This window comes from Alnus glutinosa, chromosome 1 (assembly GCF_958979055.1).
Source record: "Alnus glutinosa chromosome 1, dhAlnGlut1.1, whole genome shotgun sequence".
Lineage (NCBI taxonomy): Eukaryota > Viridiplantae > Streptophyta > Magnoliopsida > Fagales > Betulaceae > Alnus > Alnus glutinosa.
In genome coordinates this window covers 10,126,084-10,146,281 of record NC_084886.1, presented here as the reverse complement: position 1 = coordinate 10,146,281, position 20,198 = coordinate 10,126,084, and the positions used below count along the sequence as shown (strand labels likewise).

Sequence of the window (20,198 nt, the reverse complement as noted above, 5' to 3'; positions counted from 1 at the left end):
CTCTCTCTTTATAATAAAAAAATTAGTTTTAAAAAAAAAGTTGTCTCTGATGTGACATCAGAAACCACTTTTTCTTTAAAATCAATTTTTTTAAGAAAAAGAAAAAGACAAAGGAAGAATAAAGAGTGCATTTTTAACATTTCTCTTCTTAGTGAGGCATAGTTGCCCGTTAGAGCTGACTATTTCCTTTTCTAGGGCGATACGATTTGTGCGGCGTCACACAACCTCGGCGGGATTTAAACTGGTGCGTGGCCAGTACGTCTGGACCCAGGTTGTTTGGGCTTGGGCCTCGCTGGGTCAACAAGGACCTTAGCTAGGGGGGAGGGAACTTATCGTGTTTGGGTCTGGACCATCTAGGATCCGAGCTCCTCCATTCCAACAATCCCTCATTCTTTTAATTTATTAGTGTGGGCCAACGGAAATGAGAGTGAAAAATTCATTCCAGCAACTTCCATTCCTTTGAGCCGCAAGTGTGTGCCAACAGAAATGAGAGTAAAAAGTCTATTCTCGATTTTAATTATAGTAAATGTATGATAAATTTCTGAGTAAATATACGATTTGAAATCACTCCTACATTTTTTAATTTTTGCAGCTTAATTTTTCTCAAATTTGAAATGGGTCGTCCGTTTGTTTTCCATCCAATTGTCCAGACATATGGTTATTGTCACATTAGAATTTTGTCAAATCACTTTTAAAATATTTTTTTTAATAAGATATAAATTAAAATCTAAAAAATAAAATTTAAGAATAATATCTAAAGAACAAGAAGAAGAAGAAGAAGAAAAAAAAAAAAAAAAAAAGCCACCCAACACCTAAGGAGCATGCCCAGCGGTGAGGGTACCCCCTTCCCAAAGGTGGCTGGGCAACTCAGGTGCTTTGGATGGTGGTTGCTCGTCAATGGTCATGGCTGGTTGCCCACTGACATGATTTTTGAGGTTTGAATTTGTTGTTTAAGAGAAAACTGAATGGTTGAGATTTTTGCTATTAGGGATGAAAATGCGGTTACGGTTAGCAGTTTTTGGACAAAACCACTAACCGTAACTAGCTAGGCGGTTAGCAAAAATCGCTAACCGCCTCCGCCAACCGCCTAGCCGGTTGGCGGTTATAACCGCCAACTGGGAACTGCCTTCCTCTTTTTATCTTTTTTTTCCCTTTCTTTTTTAGCTATTGAACCTGTTCTGTTTTGAATCTTTTTTTTTGCCTAGTTTTCTATTATGCAATATCATAATCAAATGGCCTAGTTTTCTATTATGCAATATGCAATATCATCCACAGAGGCACAAACGTTGCCACTTGCCAAGCATAATCAAATGGCCGAATCAGTGAACAACCATGGTCCATGATCTTCTTCTAATTAGAAACCAAATGTTTGCTAAATTGCAAGCAACTCTGCAACTATGTGTTTACATAAAATCCAAAATTCAAAACACAAGTGAACACACCATATTCAAAACACAAGTCAACTATCAACACACCCCTACATTCACAACATCAAAAAATCAAACTATATTTGAATAGTCCATAGTCCATAGTCCACAAGTCCACACACCCACACTCACAACAATGCAACATGGTTTGATTCACAACATCAAAAAATCAAACCATATTCAAATAGTCCACACACCCACACCAATCAATCATCAAACCATATTAAAAAATCAAAGTTCAAACCATATACATAGTCCACACACCCACACTCAACATAAAAAAATTCTTGTGGAAACAACAACATGACTCCCATTTGGTCTTGAGGTCTTCTAGCAAAATCATGTGAAGATAACAACAATAAATATTATAAACTTAACAAATTGACAAACTAAACAATTATATTGTAATATAAATATAATGACAAGTCAAAAAATGATAACATTCTTCTAGAAAAAAGATGTTTCAGTCGTCCTTGAATTTGAATGTTGATTCTGAGGCCCATCTACAATATAAAAACTTTAAGTTAAATAAATAAATAAAGAAAAGTAAGTGAAATGAATTTATAAATAACTAATTCATAAAAATTTACCAAGTTCATCATAGCTTTCCATAAAGTCTTGAAATACTTCCTCATAGATCATTGAGCGGTTCTTTAACCAGTCTTCTGTGCAAATCAAGGCCTCAACGGTAAGAGGAGACAATGAACTACTAAAGGTATCCAATACACGTCCTCCGTTGCTAAAGGTGGACTCAGAGGCAACGGTGGAAATAGGGATGGCCAATACATCACGAGCTATCGCTGCGAGAATATGATATTTTGGTGCATTAACCTTCCACCAATTTTAGATGTCAAAATCTATAATATTTGCTTCACACCCATCCAACAAATATTAATCTACCTCCGACCTACATTCCATGTCATTCTCTGCGACAAGGTGTTGGGAAAACATATTCCTATATTGTGTCTCTTTATCTTCACTACTATAAATAGGATTGACATATACTCTTCTTGCATCTTCAACAATATTAGATGACTCCCCTACTCCCCCCCCCCCCCCCCCCCCCCTTTATCTTGTTGCGTGGATCAAGAACAAAACCAACATAAAACATCAAGTTGATCATATCCATAGTCTCCCAATACTTTTCATATTTTTGTTTCATACTAAAACTCACAGAATTCAAGACCTGATCTTCACTGAGACAACCATCATTCAATGTATTTTGAATAATACAAAGCTGCAAAAAATATGAATTGGAGGTGACATGAGTTGAACCAGAGAACTTCAATGTAGTTTCATAAAAAGTTTGCAAAAATGTTGCACATGCCTTAGCATTTTCTCAATCAATAGGTTGAGGAACAACAAAATGATTATGCTCATCCTCCCCCAATAGGTCAAAAGCTATTTGGTACTTCTCAGCAATGCTCAACATCAAATATATAGAGTTCCATCTAGTTGGAACATCTAGACACACCATGTTTTTACATTTAATTTTTTTCTGCTCTATACAATCTTTAAACTTTGACATCCTCTCTGGTGAAGACATCACATATCTCACTGCGTTCCTTATATTAGTAACACAGTCACCTAAGTCTTTCAAGCCTTCATGCACAACAAGGTTTAAAATATGAGCAGCACAACGCATGTGAAGAAATTCTCCTCCCAAAACAGTATGACTTTTGTTCTTCATCCTCTTTCTCATATACTCAACCCCCCATCATTGGCTGAGGCATTATCGACTGTAATAGTGAACACACTATCAATCCCCCACTGGGTCAATGCACTCTCTATCATTCTTCCAATAGTTTCTCCTCTATGATTGGGAATTTGGTTAAACTTGAGTATTTTTTTATGAATTGTCCAATCAGAGTCTATGAAGCTAGTGGTAACACACATGTAATTTATATTTTGCAGGGATGTTCATGTATCAGTAGTGATGCATACCCTTTTACGGCTCAAAAAAGCCATCAACCTAAGTTTTTCTTCTTCATACAATTTCAAACAGTCTTTTTGTAAAGCGATACGACATGGCACTTTGAACCTAGGTTCAATTCCATTTATCAATTCCCTAAACCCATCACTCTCCACACGCCTAAAAGGTAGCTCACTTTTGATGAAATATCGAACAATCAAATTTCTTATATTGTTTGAATCATACTTCATGAATCCAAGTTGGTTACCACTACCACCTTCTACCGGTTTCTTGAATGACATTTGTAACATTGTTTGGTTTTTGAGTAGTTTTGATTTCTTAAGTGGAGAGTCTGGGCAATTAGAGGTAAGGTGGTTCATCATGGCTGAAGTGTCATTTCTCTTATAATGACACCCTATTAACCTATTGCAATAGTTGCACATAGCTTTAGAGTTTTCCTTATCGATCGGTTCCACTTTTTTAAAGTGACTCCATACAATGGATTGATTCACAGGTGGTTTTTTATATTGTGACTGTTGGGAAGGTGCGGGGCTTTCAACATTTGCAGTGGAAGGTGTTTCAGAATTGTCATCTACCATAATAAGGGTGGTTGCATCATTCAAAGTGTCTGCCATCTGTTATTAGATAAACAATAAAATTTATTTAACAACCAAAGGGAAGATGAATCACTCAATCACACCTAAAAAAAAAAAAAATCTCATCTCAAATAAAAAGCTAAAAAATATAAATTTTTATTGATCTAATTACAAAATGATTTCTTCATGCATCAAGCATCTCATAGATAAAGAAGTCATGTCTTGTAAGTTGGGTTTAAAAGAACCCATCAAAAAAAAAAAAAAAAAAAAAAACAGTTTTTTTATCTCAACATGTATTTAAATTAAGCTTATAAATATATTGAAAATGAATGATGTGAATTGTGAAGAGCTTATAAATCAAGTATATTATATATGTAAAATCCGATCGAAGAAGCTTAAAGTTGAAGAATCCGTATGACAAGTGACCAATCATGACAAAAGTACTTTAATTTTTGAAATCATGTTGATTTAGAAAATATGGTGGTCTCCTATATTGTTTACAAGATGATGGAATCCCCACTCCGGGGGATGGTCATAGGCAGGCTGTCTATATTAAGAATACTATAACCCCCAGTTGCATCGACTTGGGAGTTGGGAAAACAACCTAGCAGGAAAGATAGTCTCTATTAGACCTAGCTTTGAGAAAAAGGGAACCAAGAAGTGCAATTCTTCCCACAATAACAAAAATAAGTTCCTATGAGTAATTTCAAGAAGTTGCTTCTTCCAAAGTTCATTTCTGTAACAATGGTTCCTTTCAAGTAGCTTTGTTAGTCCATTTTTGACCAAGTATTAACAACTAATGACTCAGTTACACGTTTCACTATGTTTCTCTATTACATGTTTCCCCTGAATGTCTCCTACAATACACATTTTAATCATTATGCCTCCAACATAAACTTGATTATTCAAGGCCAGGCAAGTGCGACAGTCTATTTCCATGATGAAAAGTTTTCCTCGAATTAATTAAAAGGGTTCTTTCTTTTTGCACCTTTAGAATCTAATGTTGCAAGCCATACACCAGATTCACCAGAACACATGGCTTAATTAAACCCTTCAGAAAATAACTTCGAATATTTTCTAAAACAAAAAAAAAAAAAAAGAAACTCAAACAAATAACCAAAACAGAAACCCAAAACACAGTCTATTAAGTCTAATGACAGAAGAAGAAAGAAAACTTACTGGGCCACTGGCAAACTCGTAAAGAGCGAGATAGAGAGGACGGAGAGTGGCGGAGAAACAACAATGGTGGCGTTGGAGCTTCTGGGCGGAGAGAGGGAGACCGGCGAGTGGTGGAGAGACGCCAACGAGTGGCGGAGTGTTGCGAGAAGGGAGATTCGGAGAGGTTGAGGGCTGAGATTAGGAGAGGCGGCGCAGTGAGAGTTGGGAGAATGAGGGGTGCACTAGGGTTTGCTCATCTGCTCATTTAGTCATTTTAATTTTTAGACTTTTAGTGTTTCTGCCTTTCCGGTTTTAACCCGTGCATTGTGTAATCACTGTAAGTATTCGACTGATATAAAACGGCGCCGTTTTGGTGTTTAACACCAAAACGACGTCGTTTTAACACCAAAACAGCGCTGTTTTATATATAAAAAAAATTTAAAAAAATATATATAACCACCTTTCTAAAAACCGCTAACCGCCTTAGCGATTACTGATTACCGGTTTTTAGGCGGTTTTGACGGTTTTGCGGTTATACGGTTAGCGGTTAGCGGACGGTTATTTTCACCCCTATTTGCTATGCTGTTGGCCAGGTTGCTAAAAATGGTTGAAAATTGTAGGCTAGGGGTAGATTTTTCCTTGATTGATCTTTGATTTTATTTTTTTTATTTTAGGAAGAGAAATAAATTTGATTGATGATAATTTTCAATGATATTTAACTCTTTCAACCGGAATTAGGTTTTCGAATTCTTCTTAATAACTTTGGTGTTCAATCCAAAGGGTGATTGTTGTGTACGTTTTCGGTGAATAGAAAAGATCTTTGTTATGATTTTCGGTCAAATTCTTCTTGGTAACCCTTGTTGTTCTGATATTTGGTCATGTATGGCTGGTTGCTCAGTGGTCCGCTGTCCAACCCAAAGTCGTACGTCTGGACTCCACTCATCAGAGGTGTTGAGAGATGGTTGGCGCTTCGTACGTGCAGCATGCTCTTTTTAGGCCATCTCCAGCAGTTGGAGTTAAAATAGCTATTCAAAAAGTATCAAACTCTACTTTAACTACTGTTTTTCTAATATTCTCTCCAACAGATTTACTATTCAACTCTTTACTTACATTTAAATATTATTTCTTATTCATTTTTTATTATATTTTTTTTTATTCTTTTATTCTCCTCATTTTTCCTTCCCGATCTTTCTTTCTTGTTCTTCCTTTCTCTTTTCGTCTGAAACACTGAGAGAGAGATCGAGGGATTTAGGGACAGCTGGAGATGGAGAGACCCGAGAGAGAACCGCTGAACTCGACGAACCCAGACGAAACCCATCAACCCGGTCCTCCATGAGTCCAGCTCCGGTGGCCTGAGACGAATTCCGGTTGAGCTAGACACAGATCCGGCAGAGTCAGAGATGATTTCCGGTGATTATGAGCGATTTCCGAGAGACAACCGCTGAACTCGACGAACCCAGACGAAACCCATCAACCCGATCCTTCATGAGTCGAGTTTCGGTGGCCTGAGACGAGTTCCGGTTGAGCTAGGCGCGGATCCGGCCGAGTTAGAGGTGATTTCCGGCGACTGGTAAATAGGTTGATGATTTTGGTTGATGATTTTTAGTTGAACCCATCTGATTTTGAAGCTTGAATGTCTCCCCTGTTTCGATTATATGTATCACGGCTAAAGCTATATTTATGGTTGATTTTGATGATCTGTATAAGGCTTCATTTAAACGAAAAAAAACCTGCTATAGAATAAGCTTATCCGCGTACTAGAATAAAACCCCACCAATACCTGCTTAAGAATAAGTCTATTCCCCTGCTGGAATAGAAGTAACCCAATTTGTGCATCCAAAAATCAGTTTTCTTCTTCATCAAAATGTTGTCAACACCCTGAAAAAGAAATACCCCAGGTTGTGCAACCCATCATAATTCCCTCCTCCTAAAATGTTGTTGGCAACCTCTGAAACTGCACAGAAAGTGCAGATCCAAGAGAGAAAACCCATCTTCATCCTCCACGCTCCTCGTACCAATCCGAGCCTCACCAAAAACAGAAAACCGATCTTTGTTCCTAATTTTGAACATCCCAACCATAGAGCAAAATTCACCAACTCCAAATCCTCAAAAGGATTAGAGGAAAACACTTGTCTCTCTTGGTTTTTCTGAGAGCCAATTAGAAAAAAGAAAAACTAACAGCCCACAACTCAGTGCCGGACCGAAAACAAAACCATAACAGAATGGAAGTAATCAAGATGAAAAAAGCAAATAGTAGGGGGTCAGGGCAATGCCTTCTCCCCCTCAACCAAAATCGATCCGAAGAGAAACCCGACAGCTAGGTCTTAAAATTGCCATAGCACTTCATCATCCAACTTTATTAACTCAAGTAAATAAATCAAACAAAGAGATAAATAATAGTCAGAAAACTGGATTTCAGTTGATCTTAAATTTGAAACCTACGATTGCTAGCTGCTTAACTATCAGACTCTGGTGAGCTGATGCTGGAATCACTCCGGATGTGCGGAGATGCAAGCAACGAGGTGAAAACACTGGGATACCTGATACGAGTGTACAAAAGGCGTAAAATGGTTTCTTTTTTACAATGCTTATTTGGTTTTGGAGATGGGGTTTGTGTGAGAGGAAATTTACAATGCTTATTGCATATATATTATATGTCTCAAGGCTTTGTGTCCCTCACTCCTCATCCATAGCCCCTTCCGCCTCCACTCCCATCTACTCGTTTCCGGCCAGTGATCGAGATGAACCCCATGCCAGTTCCAAACCTTTTTGCCTTTTTTGTCTTTCTAACCAAAATGAAAACCTTCAATATTGGGTATAACCTTGAAAAAAGAAAACATTGGGTCTCAAGGGTTTCGTCACCCTCTGCCTCTACATCTCCTCATCAAAGTCCGTATGCAGCTAGCTAGCTCCATCGTATAGTGAGAAACTCCACGCGTCCACCCGCAGCCCATCCTCTTAGCTAGTTCAGCCTAGTTGCTTCATCCGTTTAATTGATTTGGTTGTGGTGGTGCTCCCATGGTAGTGAAACCTAGCTGGCCGGTCGACCACCCCAGCCACCTTTGGTGGCGACAGACCATCCCTATGTGACCAGGCACAGGGCACCCCCAGCAGCCAAAAGGGCCAATGGTGAGAATGCTCCTTTGGTGTAGGGGTACCAATTTTTTTTTTTCCTTCTTTCTTTTTAGATTTTTTTTTTTTTTTGTTATATTTTTTTTTTTTAGATTTTAATTTTTAACTTTTTTTAAAAATATATATATATTTTAAAATGATTTGACAAAATACTGATGCGACGCTAACTTGACGTTTGAAAGTTTGGATGGAATTTTTCCTATTTCAAACTCACAAAAATTCTAACAGCAAAAATTAAAAAATTAAAAAATAATAGAGTAATTTCAAATCACAGATTTACTCATTAATTTATCATTTGTCATTTAAAAGATTGGATTTATCAATTTAGACTTAATTGTAATAATTATTTTTAATTAAAATATAGAAGTCACTACCATTGGATAGGAGAAAGTTAATATATAATTTCAAGTTTATCATATTTTCTTAAGAGCTATAAAAAAAAAAAATAATAATAAAATAAAATGAATGGAGATTTTTTTAAAACCAAACGAGGTTTTTTTTAGAGTTACGTCGTGTGAAGGGAACGTTTGCTTAACGTTTCTTTTTCACGCCGTTTAAGCAGTATTGGCAAGAAAAACTTGGGGTTGGAGTTGGACAGAACGCTGAATAGCTGCTGACCCTTGGGAGGCCCGAGTTCATCCACATTCTACCCATTCAAACCAAGAGAAATTTGGTTTTGCATTTTTCAATCTCTGCCTGTGGAAAAATTTCTGCTTAGCAAAACGTTTCTCAATAAACCAAAGGAGTTGGGACTTTTGAAGGAAAACCCATGAGAGAACCTGTGAACGAAGCATAGGGCCAAGTGCTCTGATGGACAAGGACGAACCCATTTCTCTTGCTTCTTTTTACAGCTCCATGTTCTAATCAGAGGAAGCAACTCAAGAAATTAATAAGAATGTGCTACCATTAGATCTCTTGACAGCACGTCAGTACTACTCACTACGTACCCTTAGGTCTCTCAACCGGACACCACCACATACATCACATGCACATTTGTATCACAGACGTGAGAGTTACTGTGAATTGTTTTTCAAGCATGAGATGTGGCTATGTTATTAGAGGCCATGCGTGAATATACATATAGGTGCAGTTTTTGTAGATTTTGGATAACCCATTTCTTTCTTTCTCTCTCTCTTTTTTAAAAATTTTGGTATGTCTTATTAATAAATTTGATTTCTCAAGGCATAAGACGTGGCTCTCTTATGCTTTGTTTATCGAGCCTAAAATAGAAGAGGATAACGTACAGCTCACTCCTCTCCCATGTCTCTCTTCTCCCACATCTCCTATTGTATATTCTGTTTTGATCCCTGTAATGATTACCCAAGTGGTGTTTGGATCCTCCGGATTCTGCAACCACCCTTTATCACCTTTACTGGTGGCTCAGGTTCTTGGCATCCGTGTCAAGGCTCAATAGGCCCGCATCTTCAGAAGCATTGCCTCCGCGTACTTTTATTCATAGGTTTTAATATTTTTTTACGTTATGGATTGCCCAGCCCTAGTTTAATGTAATTTCTTCTTAACGTATCTAAAAAAAATAATAAAAAAAAAAAAAATAATAATAATAATAATAATAAAAAAAAAAAAAAAAAAAAAAAAAAAAAAAAAGAAAAAAAAGCAAAGACCATTAATCCCTCCACTCCCATGACCGGCCCATCAGGCCATCATCACCTTTCAACACTCGTTTCCCTCCAAACCCACTCCTAATTTCTCTACCAGTTTTCCAATTCTGCCCAGATCGAAAGCCCTTCACGAACAACACATCATACGCTGAAGTGACCATAGGGTCTTTCCTTGGTATCTCTTCACCTTCATGGCCTCTCCCCCATCTAGGCTCCTGTAATGGGTATATTAGTAGTGTCTGGGCTGGGTTATTAGTAGTGGGTTGAATGGGCTTGGCCTATTCCAATTAGTGGATCGGAGTCTTTAGATAAGGGGTATGTCTATATAAGGCCTAATAGAGTAATGGTAGGATTATGAAAAATGAGATTAGTCACTATGTGATTGGAGATTTGCACTCTCGAATGTGCTTGGAGACAAGCAATCTCAAATTTGCCATTATCATTACTACTTGATTCTCTTTTAATTGTTCATCTTTTCCCTCTCAAATCTACTTCCATTTTCATATTTCTTGTTAAATTCCGTAACAGTTTAGGGAACTGTTACAGCTCCGTGAAAATATTGATATTGGGCGAATGGGCGCCCAGAACGTCAACCCATGGACAATATGTCCAAGTTCCAACGGTACATTGCTCTGGCCTCAACAAGAATGGCAGATCCTAATATTGTTCCCGGTAGCATGCACGTTGCCTTGGCCTTTTATTTTAATATATTTTTCATTTGACCCTGTTTTTAATAAAGTAAAACAGCTTGATTTCTCTTCTTGAACTCAAGAAGTACGTTAGATTCCTATTAATTTTAGTTTAGAACTAAAGCACGTAAGCTGGATAAATTTTTTTTTATAAAAAGAACTCGTTTATTGATATGGGTAGTAACACGCGCGTAAAGATACAGGTGGTCGAGTACAAGGTCTAGAAACACGTACATAAGATAATACAATTAAGTAGGCGATGGAATAAGATATGTTAATCCCTGAGCAGGCAGCATCCGATCGAGGAAGCCGGATAACCTCTCTAATGAGGTTGATGTCCACCACCATGACCATGTGGTTCATGTCCTCCGCCTGGACCATGGCCATGTGGCTCATGTCCTCCGCCCGGACCATGACCATGTGGTTCATGTCCTCCGCCCGGACCATGGCCGCCATGGCCATGCTCCTCATGACGTCCCCCTTGATGACCGGGGCCACCATGATGCTCAGGTCCTTTGGGATCATGGCCATGCCCATCTTGATGTCCACCGCCATGACCATGTCCGCCTGGATGTCCTTCACCAGGACCACGCCCGCCTGGTTGTCCTTCACCAGGACCACGTCCACCTGGTTGTCCTTCACCAGGACCACGTCCGCCTGGAAATCCTTCACCCTTCCCATGCCCACCATGAGGTGGGTGTTGATCATGAGGTCCCTGGTGAGCCATTACGTACCCCCAATAATTTCTCACAAATCGGAATTTCTGTTTTTTCTTTTCTTTCTCTCAAAATGTTGAATAGCAGATATGAAGGGTGAGATGAATTGTCATAGAATCATACGAGTATTTATAGCCAGGATGGGCAGTGGTGTCAATTTTGCCATTACACACGTGGCTTTATCTGGATTTATCTGGTGGATATAGTCGCGCATGTGACTGAATAAACATCTCCTGTGCTTCGCTAACAGTTTGCCACGTTACTTACAAAGAAAAGAAAAAAACAAGTTTGCCACGTAAACAACCAAACTTTATGATCCGGAGTGGAAGGATCCACTACAATTTTAAATTATATGAATTTGATAGAACAATACAATTCCTTATATTGTTATTCTAGTGTTGATTTGAAAGGGTATATTATATTTATATCTTTTTAGATGAATACCAGAAGAATATTAAAATGAGTTATAGTATTTGTCTATAAATTTAGACCGCTTTTTACAATAAACGGCTTAAAAAATTATATATATTAGAAGATGAATGCTAGAGCTTCTCTTAGTGTTTTTTTGGTGTCCATCTAAAATAATATAAATGTAATAAAAAAAATTAAAAAATTGCATCCATGTCATTTAGAATGACATAAATATAATTTTTTTTATTACATTTATGTTCTTTTAGATGGATACTAAAAAAACACTAAAAGAAACGCTAGCATTCCTCGTATTAGAAAGGTAGTATGTTATTTTTTTTATTTTATTTTATAAGTACAACAGAAAACCACAAACAAATTAAGAAACCCTAAAAGAGAAATAGAAATCCATTCCAAAACAAGAGGGAATGGTAGTAGAAATCAAAGATTAAAAACAAAAAAGAAAAAAAGAAAAAAAAGGTGAAAATACAGCTAAAATTAAACCTAATCACGATCTAATTTGTCAGAAACTTATACTTCGATTGATATGATTAACTGACTAACTAAGATAAGGTCGGATGGTAGTATGTTATTAATTAGCTATTGAACGTCGGTGTCCTTTCTGGATAAGGAATTGTTACATTCAATAGGGTAAAAAATGCTATTTATTAAAAAATAAATATTCAACCAAAAAGATATTGGCTAGGTGTCTGTCGGCAACTCCCCTCGTCCCTGTTCTACGGCCCGGTTCATTCTGTATTTTTTTTTTTTTTTTTTATCCGACATAAAGTCCCCAAACCGAAAAGTTGACTTACGTGGCAAATTTTGATAAAGAGAAGGAAGATAAGGAGATAAGGATCACACGTGGAGATGCGATTTTGATTTAAATAATAATTGGATTTATCAATTTAGACTTAATTGCAATAATTATTTTTAATCAAAATATAGCTAGAAGTCACTGCATTGCATATTTGCGTTGAACTGTGAACCATCTTTGTCGTATGCTTTCTTCTTTCTTAGTTATTTGTGGACTAATTTGAATTTGTCAAATAGATTTTACATCTTTGATTTTATTTTTTTCATTGAATGGTAAAATCATGCCGAAGAAATATTCCAAAATCTCTTCAACCTTCCCTTCTCATGAACTGGCTAGATAATATTATACATTGAAGTTCGATCTATTACAAGCTCGATAGTACGTTGTCGTTTTGTCTGCTTGCTTTCAATCCGAATCGATCTCAAAAGGGTCAAAATCTTTAGAGGTCCTACATATATAGGATAGAGATAGTATTTGGATCTCAATTATTGTTGGCACCATAATCTACCGCACAAAAAAAATTTAAAAAATAAAATAAAAAAAAAATTAAGAAAGTGGACATGATGATTTCCTTTAGACAGCATTATTTTACTTTGGCACCGATTAAATGAAAAGACGTTGAATGAACAACCTTTTTCTGATCTTCTTGGGTCCGCCTCCAAAAGTAAATAATGCTGTCTACAGGAAATAATCATGTCCACTTAAAAGGATTTTTTTTTTTTTTTTTTTTTTTCAGGGTATAGTGAAAATGTGGTTAACGTTTTCATAAATTGGGAAAAATAGAACCAGAGCCAACTTAATAACACGATATGCCTCTAAGGCACTGCACCCCAAGAAGGGCCCGTAAAGGATGTCATGGATTTTAGTGGGTAAAATTATCATACCCTAGATTGTGAAAATTAATTCTTACATTGGATGGATGGATTATGAAGGCATTTATGTAAAAAAAAAAAAGTCTCACTTTAATTTATACTAACTGAGATTGAGTTATATAAGTAACTCTAAAGAATTTTAATTAGTCTTTTTGGAGTAACTTTTTTCTCTAGGTTGTGAAATTTGGCCCGGACAATGAGAAGGTTTTTTCTTAACCAAACGTAAGATGATATCTCAAATTAGATTGGATTGGATTGTTAATGCAATACCTTAGCCAAGTTTAGTTCGTGAGTTGGCCCAAAGTGTTGGGCTTAGACTTGCATGCCATTAACATTGGGCCCAAGTGGCTTAGCAAGAATTGATCAAAGCTCTCTGAAGGAGACCATAAGAGTTATAAAAATTGAGAAAAGTACACATAACCCTCTCAAACTACCACATCATTGTCAATGTACCCCAAAACTACCAATTGTGTCAATCTCCCCCCTTAAACTACCAGAAAATGTCAATGTCCCCCTAATGACAAAAATGCCCTTCATAAAATTATTAAAATAAAATAAAAACTAAAAAAAATTATTAAAAAAATATAAAATAACAAAAAATTATTCCAAAAAAAAATTAAAAATTAAAACTGTTTTTTATTATTTTTTTTAAATAATAATTTTCAGTTTTTTTTTTTTTTTTTTTAAAAAAAATTGTTCTTTTTCGTTTTTTTAATTAAATAAAAACTGGTTTTTTTTTCATTTTTTTAAAAATAAATAAATAAATTTCAGTTATTTTTTCTTTTTTCTTTTTTTTTTTCTAGAAAAAAAATGTTCTTTTCGTTTTTTAATTTAATAAAAACTGTTTTTTTTTTCATTTGTTTTATTTTTTTAAAAAATAATTAAATTTCAGTTATTTTTTGTTTTGTCGTTTTTTTTTCTTTAAAAAAATTTGTTATTTTTCGTTTTTTAATTTAATAAAAACTGGTTTTTCTTTTTTTCACTTGTTTTTTTTAAAAAAAAAAAAAAAAAAAAAATCAGTTATTTTTTGTTTACTTTTTTTAAAAAAAAAAATTAAAAAATTTGTTCTTTTTTTTTCGTTTTTTATTTAATTTTATTTAAAAAAAAAAAAATTTAAGTTTTTTAGTTTTAGTTTTACTTTTTTTGAATTTATGAGGACATTTTTGTCTTATTCAAAAAAAATTAGGGTCATTTTTGTCTTTATGTTGGTCTTAGAAGGGACATTGACATTTTCTGGTAGTTTAAGGGGGGAAATTGACACAATTGGTAGTTTATGGGGTACATTGACAATTGAGTGGTAGTTTGAGGGGGTTATGTGTACTTTTCCCATAAAAATTCAATTTCATCTCTAATGATCGATATACATAATCTAATAGTTTAATTCATGGCACATGACGTATAGGGAAATGGGATTAATATCTAGCTTGTGATTTCAAAATTAGAATAATTCTTTGATTAATAAGGTAATTTATATGCCATTAACCATAGTTTATTTAATTAACCTTTAGATTTCAAAATTAGCCTTTAGTTGTGTATATTAACCATTACATGATTTTAATCCTGGGTTATGAGACAAACACATGTCATTAATCTTTAGTTTTTGAAGTTAACCCTCACATGATTTTAACCCTTGGATCTTAAGACAGAAACAAGCCAATGGCCCTTAGTTTAGGAGACCTACCCTTGGTATAATGGGAGGACCCTTGGATCATGGGGTAAGCACTTGCAAGTGTACATACGAATTCGGTTATTTGCAATATCTACAGCCGTAACTGCAAAATGCAGATATCACTTTTATATACTCACATTCTGACATTCGCTTCATATTTTTCAACTGCATCGGTATACTCTAATGCCGCTATCTGCATTCACATGCATATACAGATATGATTTTTTCCAACCGCATCTGCATGTCTGGATGGCGGCTAGTTGCTGATAGTGAATGCGGGCGATTAGTATCCACTCGCATACACCCCTATTTCACACCACCACCCTTAAGCCAATTGACCAACCCTTCTTCCTCCCTCATTCTTCCATTTATCACTTCTTCTATTCACTTTGCCCAAACTCCCTCTTCAAGCACTTTAACTTCTAATAAGATCCCGAAACACCTATACTTCACCAACCCATGATATGAAGGTGTTTGATTGGAACCAAATTTTATAAACGATTATAGGGAGTTCTAAGATTTTAGTATCTCCCGGATGTGACTATCGCTTTCTCGGGGGTTGTGACAAGTTTATAAATCTTGAACTGATATTTTGGAATAATCTTAGCATGATGAATAGTTTATTCTTTAATGAAATATATATAATCTTATTGCAAAGTTTTCAAACAAGGTTTTAACTAAATATTTTAGCATGCACTTTTTCTGATTTGGGAGGCGACAATTACACTATTTGGGCTCAAGTTAATTGCTTTTAGAATTGAGGTGGTCTCGATCCAAACTCAAAGCTTATGTTATCAGTTCTTTTTTGCCGTAATTGCATATATAATTGATTGAGTTGTGATTGTGGCACCCTTCCCTTGAAAAAGAATTCATGCTCCCCCAAAGGCAAGTCGTGTGATTTGCAATAAGCCATGAAAACCATAAGAAAATGGAGTAAGAGTTTTCAGCAACCTATTTTATTAATTTGTAGCACAATAAGAGGAAAGAACAGCACTAATGAAATGTGCAACCAAAATTACAAGCTTGAAACTTGAAAGCAAATCAGAATCCGAAGTCATCCTTGTAAACATCAAACCAGCGTTCAAAATATGTATTCAATACAAAGCTGATCGAACTGCATATCTTCCCCATAATTTCACAAATATATATGGGGGTTTATTCTTCACTGACTTAACAAGCTAGGCACCAGAAGACAATTGATGATCAATCATCTCTCTAATGTGGATGATGATGGTGTCCCCCACCATGACCGTGTGGATGATGTCCTCCTCGGCCATGACCTTGTGGATGATGTCCTCCCCCATGACAATGACCACCGCGATGTCCTCCACCATGGCCAGGCCCTCCATGATGTCCCCTTCCATGAGGGCCATGGCCATGACCATGACCGTGCCCGCCATGATGTCCACCGTCATGACAATGCCCTCCTCCGCCATGACCATGCTCTCCGTGATGTCCTTCGCCGTGACCGTGCCCGCCATGGTGTCCCTCACCATGCGGTAGAAGCTGATGATTTCCGTGGTGAGACATTTTTCACAAGTGTTGCTCAGAGGGTAGAGGAATATTGGAAGATGAGTAAATTGTTGGGAGATAAGGTTGAGGGCCGTTGGTATATATATATAGGGATGGGTAGATAGAGCTCAACCTTCGATCATTGAAGACTTAAGCGCGTTTATCCAAGAACACGGTTTTAACTTGGTGATCAAGTATCAATTGCGTCCAAGTGTTTTCTCCATGTGAATATATTGTACTGCCTATAGGGATGGAGGATAATGTACATGTGAATGCATTGACGAGAAATAGATGCTTTTCTTCTTCTTCAAGAAAAGCCTGTGGTCGGTGATATGGATATCCAATGGTCAATTAATGATTTGCTATAGCTAAATTAAACCAAATTTTTTTAAAAAAAAAAAAATTGAAATGATCGCATTATCCTTTACTTCATTGAACTTTGCATTTTCCTTTTTTGTCTCTTATTTTCTAGGTTTTGACATGTTGTACCTTTTGTCTTTCTGAACTTGGGCCTGACTTATTGATGGGTAGGAAGTCTAAGCCCAACACTCACGTTAATTCGATAGATCAACGATTCAACGACTATCGTGGCAATCAAAGGCTTAAAACCAAATCATCCTATTTATCACGATTAGATGCAAGGAAATACACAGATTTTTAAAAAAAAAGAAAAAAGAAAAAAAATTGAAGAGAATATGCTGCAATTAATATAAAGGTTTTGATAGAAGGAAACAGAATGTTTTACATGTCAAGAAAAAACACAATTTCGTTCGAATTTGTCAAAAAAGAGAAAACATGTGTCAAATCGAACAAACACAAATTCTTTCAATCGAGAATAAACTCCATCGAATTAAAATCGGATCTCCGTGTGTCACTCAACATATGGGTTTAACTGGGTACTTGATGTGCATTTAATGCAAGTTCCTTCAAACGAACTTAAACTCGTTCAACGATGTAAACAGTAATCAAGCAAATTTTTCTATTTAAACACCACAACTCGAACAAAATTTTGGGTTTCATTTTGCTTCATCCAGTGAACGGGCAGTGAGTGTGGGAACATGATTACTGTGAGTTTGAGTTAAGTCTTGAGTGATAAAGTGAGTATTTGATTTGTGGAGGTTGTATAGAGAAGGAATCTTAAAGAATAGCTCCGAGTGTGAGCTTTTTATGACTAAAGTTCTACATTATAGTTGTTGAATTGGCTCAATAAATATTTAAATAATGCTATTATTATATTAGGACTAAATGGAGTATATAAAAACTTTTAACATGTTACAATAAAATTGTGATCTCAAAAAATGATTGGTGGAGGTTTGATAGACATATTGAAGTTCCAATAAAGATAGTCATTATGTTGACGAAATGAAATTATGTTGAGAGTCTAAAGAAAATGTGGAAAAAGTGAAATTAGGGTTATTAATATAAATGAGGTTTTACTACGGTAGACTTTTTTTTTTTGGTAAGGAAAAGATAAATCTTTCATTAATCAAAAGAAAGGTACATAACAAACTACCATATAGGTGTACACAAAACACTCCCAAACAAGTGTATATCCCATCTAAGCCAAAAGACTCAAACTATTACAAACAGAAATGCTACAAATAAGACCTAGCCAAACAAAATGATGTCTCTACGGTGACATAAACCTTTACTTGAAGAGGGAGTCGGTCACACATTCTGGACTAAAAGCAATGACTAGGTTGATCCGCACAAAACAAACTGTCAAAAAGCACACCAACAACCAACCCCACCAAATCAACAACGAGGGGACAACAACTCCACACAACCCTGTGGGTTGGGAGACTCTAACCCTCACTGGAAAACCCAAAAAGGACCCAAAACCACCATTAACTCAAAAGGCTAAAGGAAAACAAACAATAAGACACACACAAAGAATAAAGACAACTACAACAAACAACAATACAAAGGTTCAAAAGCACCGGCTAATCCAATCAGTTGAAGACCCCTATTTATCACCAGAACAATCTTTGCGTAATAAGACTACTACAAACACAAACAAAGAAAAACAATAAAAACTACAACTATCACTAACCGGCGGAACACACGAAAAGGCCAAAAACCATAACCCCCACTTCCTCCTCACAAGGAAGGGACTACATATCAAAACCGTCCGACACTGCAAAGCTGCTTGTAATGAACACGTTGTAGTAGACACTGCTAGTGGAGACATGTGTTTGTACATGCTCCAGAAAATCTGGAACCATTCCTTCAAAATTGCCACCATTGCTGCACCTGAGAACGTCAACCTGTAGCATACTTGCAGTTCTGAAAATCTCGACCCTTTAAAGCACTTTGCCTCTTTTGCAAGAGAAACGGTTAACCATAGAAATTAACCGTCACCTGAACCGCCGTTCCATCAAAAATCCATTAGCCGGCTCCGCTGGAAGCATCCAAGGAGAGGACCTGTGCGATGAGTGTTACATTTTCAAACAAACTCGGACCCAAAACCAACAGCAGCATCGGTTTCAATGAATCAAAACGCTTATTTATAGACAACTCCTAAACCAAACAACTAGGGAGGAAGCCCTGTGCTTCCCTCCTCCTTAATAAGCTCAACCTTTGTCGCATTTCTCAGAGGAACCGAATTGCCAGAGCGAAAGAAAAAAAGTCTTGGTATAGAGTTTAATTTAATTTTTTAGTACTTGTAATAAGAGTAGGTTTTTAATATGATAGACTTGTATACATGTAATTGGTTTATTAAGATGCATGAAGTGGAAAAGGAAATTGGTTAAAAGAAAAATGAAGTTTGGATGAGATTTTATATGAGCCTGTTTTGACTCGATAAGACAAAATTAAGGCAAAGGGTACAAATTAGGGTTTTCTCGACTTTGATAGAACAAACTGGCTATGTTCGAACCAAGTGTAACGCCAAAGGGCTCTTTTTTTTTTCTTTTTTTTTTTTAAAAAAAAAAAAAAAAAAAAAAAAAAAAAAGCTTGCATCCCTTTTTGTTTGAAAATAAATTTTTGACAAACTAATTTATAAAAAAAAATTTGTGTTTATACCGTCTTATTGAATAATCCGAGTTGATAAACCAATTTTTAAGAGTGATACGTCTTGTTTAGGCATGTGAAAAACAAATACTTGTTCTTAAAAATGATTTTAATGCTTCATTTGTTTTGACGTAAAATGGTTTCCGTCGTAAAATATTTTCGACGAAATTAATTTTAGAAAAAATAATTTTCTCGAAAATAATTTTCGGTATTTGGTTCGCACGAAAAAAATTACGAAAAGTGAAAATGCAGCTATCGCCAGAATCCAGCAACGTCCGGTCGCCGTTGTCGATTTTCGGCGAGCATGGCTGGCCGGATCCGGCCAAAATGGTCGAGTTCCAGCAGGACTCTTCCGAATCCAGCCAGATCCTGACCATTTTGGCCAGATCCAGCCAAATCAATGGCCGAATCCGATCATATCCGGCCATTTTGGCTAGATCCGGCCGAATCCCAACCATTTTGGCTAGATCCCGCCGGATCAGTGGCTGAATCCGGCCGGTTTCTGACCATGGCCGGATTTCGGCCAGATTCTGCTAAAATCTGGTCCGCCGGCATCTGACGACGGTGGCCGTATGTCACCGAGTTCCGACGCCGACAGTATTCCGACGGCCAGATTCTGGAGCCTGCATTTTTTGTTTCCTCTTTCCCGGTAACTCTCC

At 36.4% G+C, this 20,198-nt stretch overlaps 1 long non-coding RNA gene across 1 annotated transcript; it reads right to left on the bottom strand.

Annotated features, from left to right (window-relative positions):
• Window positions 1-1,464: 1,464 nt before the first annotated feature.
• LOC133863157 (uncharacterized) lies at window positions 1,465-5,357 on the bottom strand. The gene is made up of 3 exons (XR_009899371.1): window positions 5,115-5,357; window positions 2,018-2,227; window positions 1,465-1,930 (listed from the first exon to the last, which is right to left on the bottom strand). It is a non-coding gene; the product is annotated as an uncharacterized LOC133863157 (long non-coding RNA).
• Window positions 5,358-20,198: the final 14,841 nt, after the last annotated feature.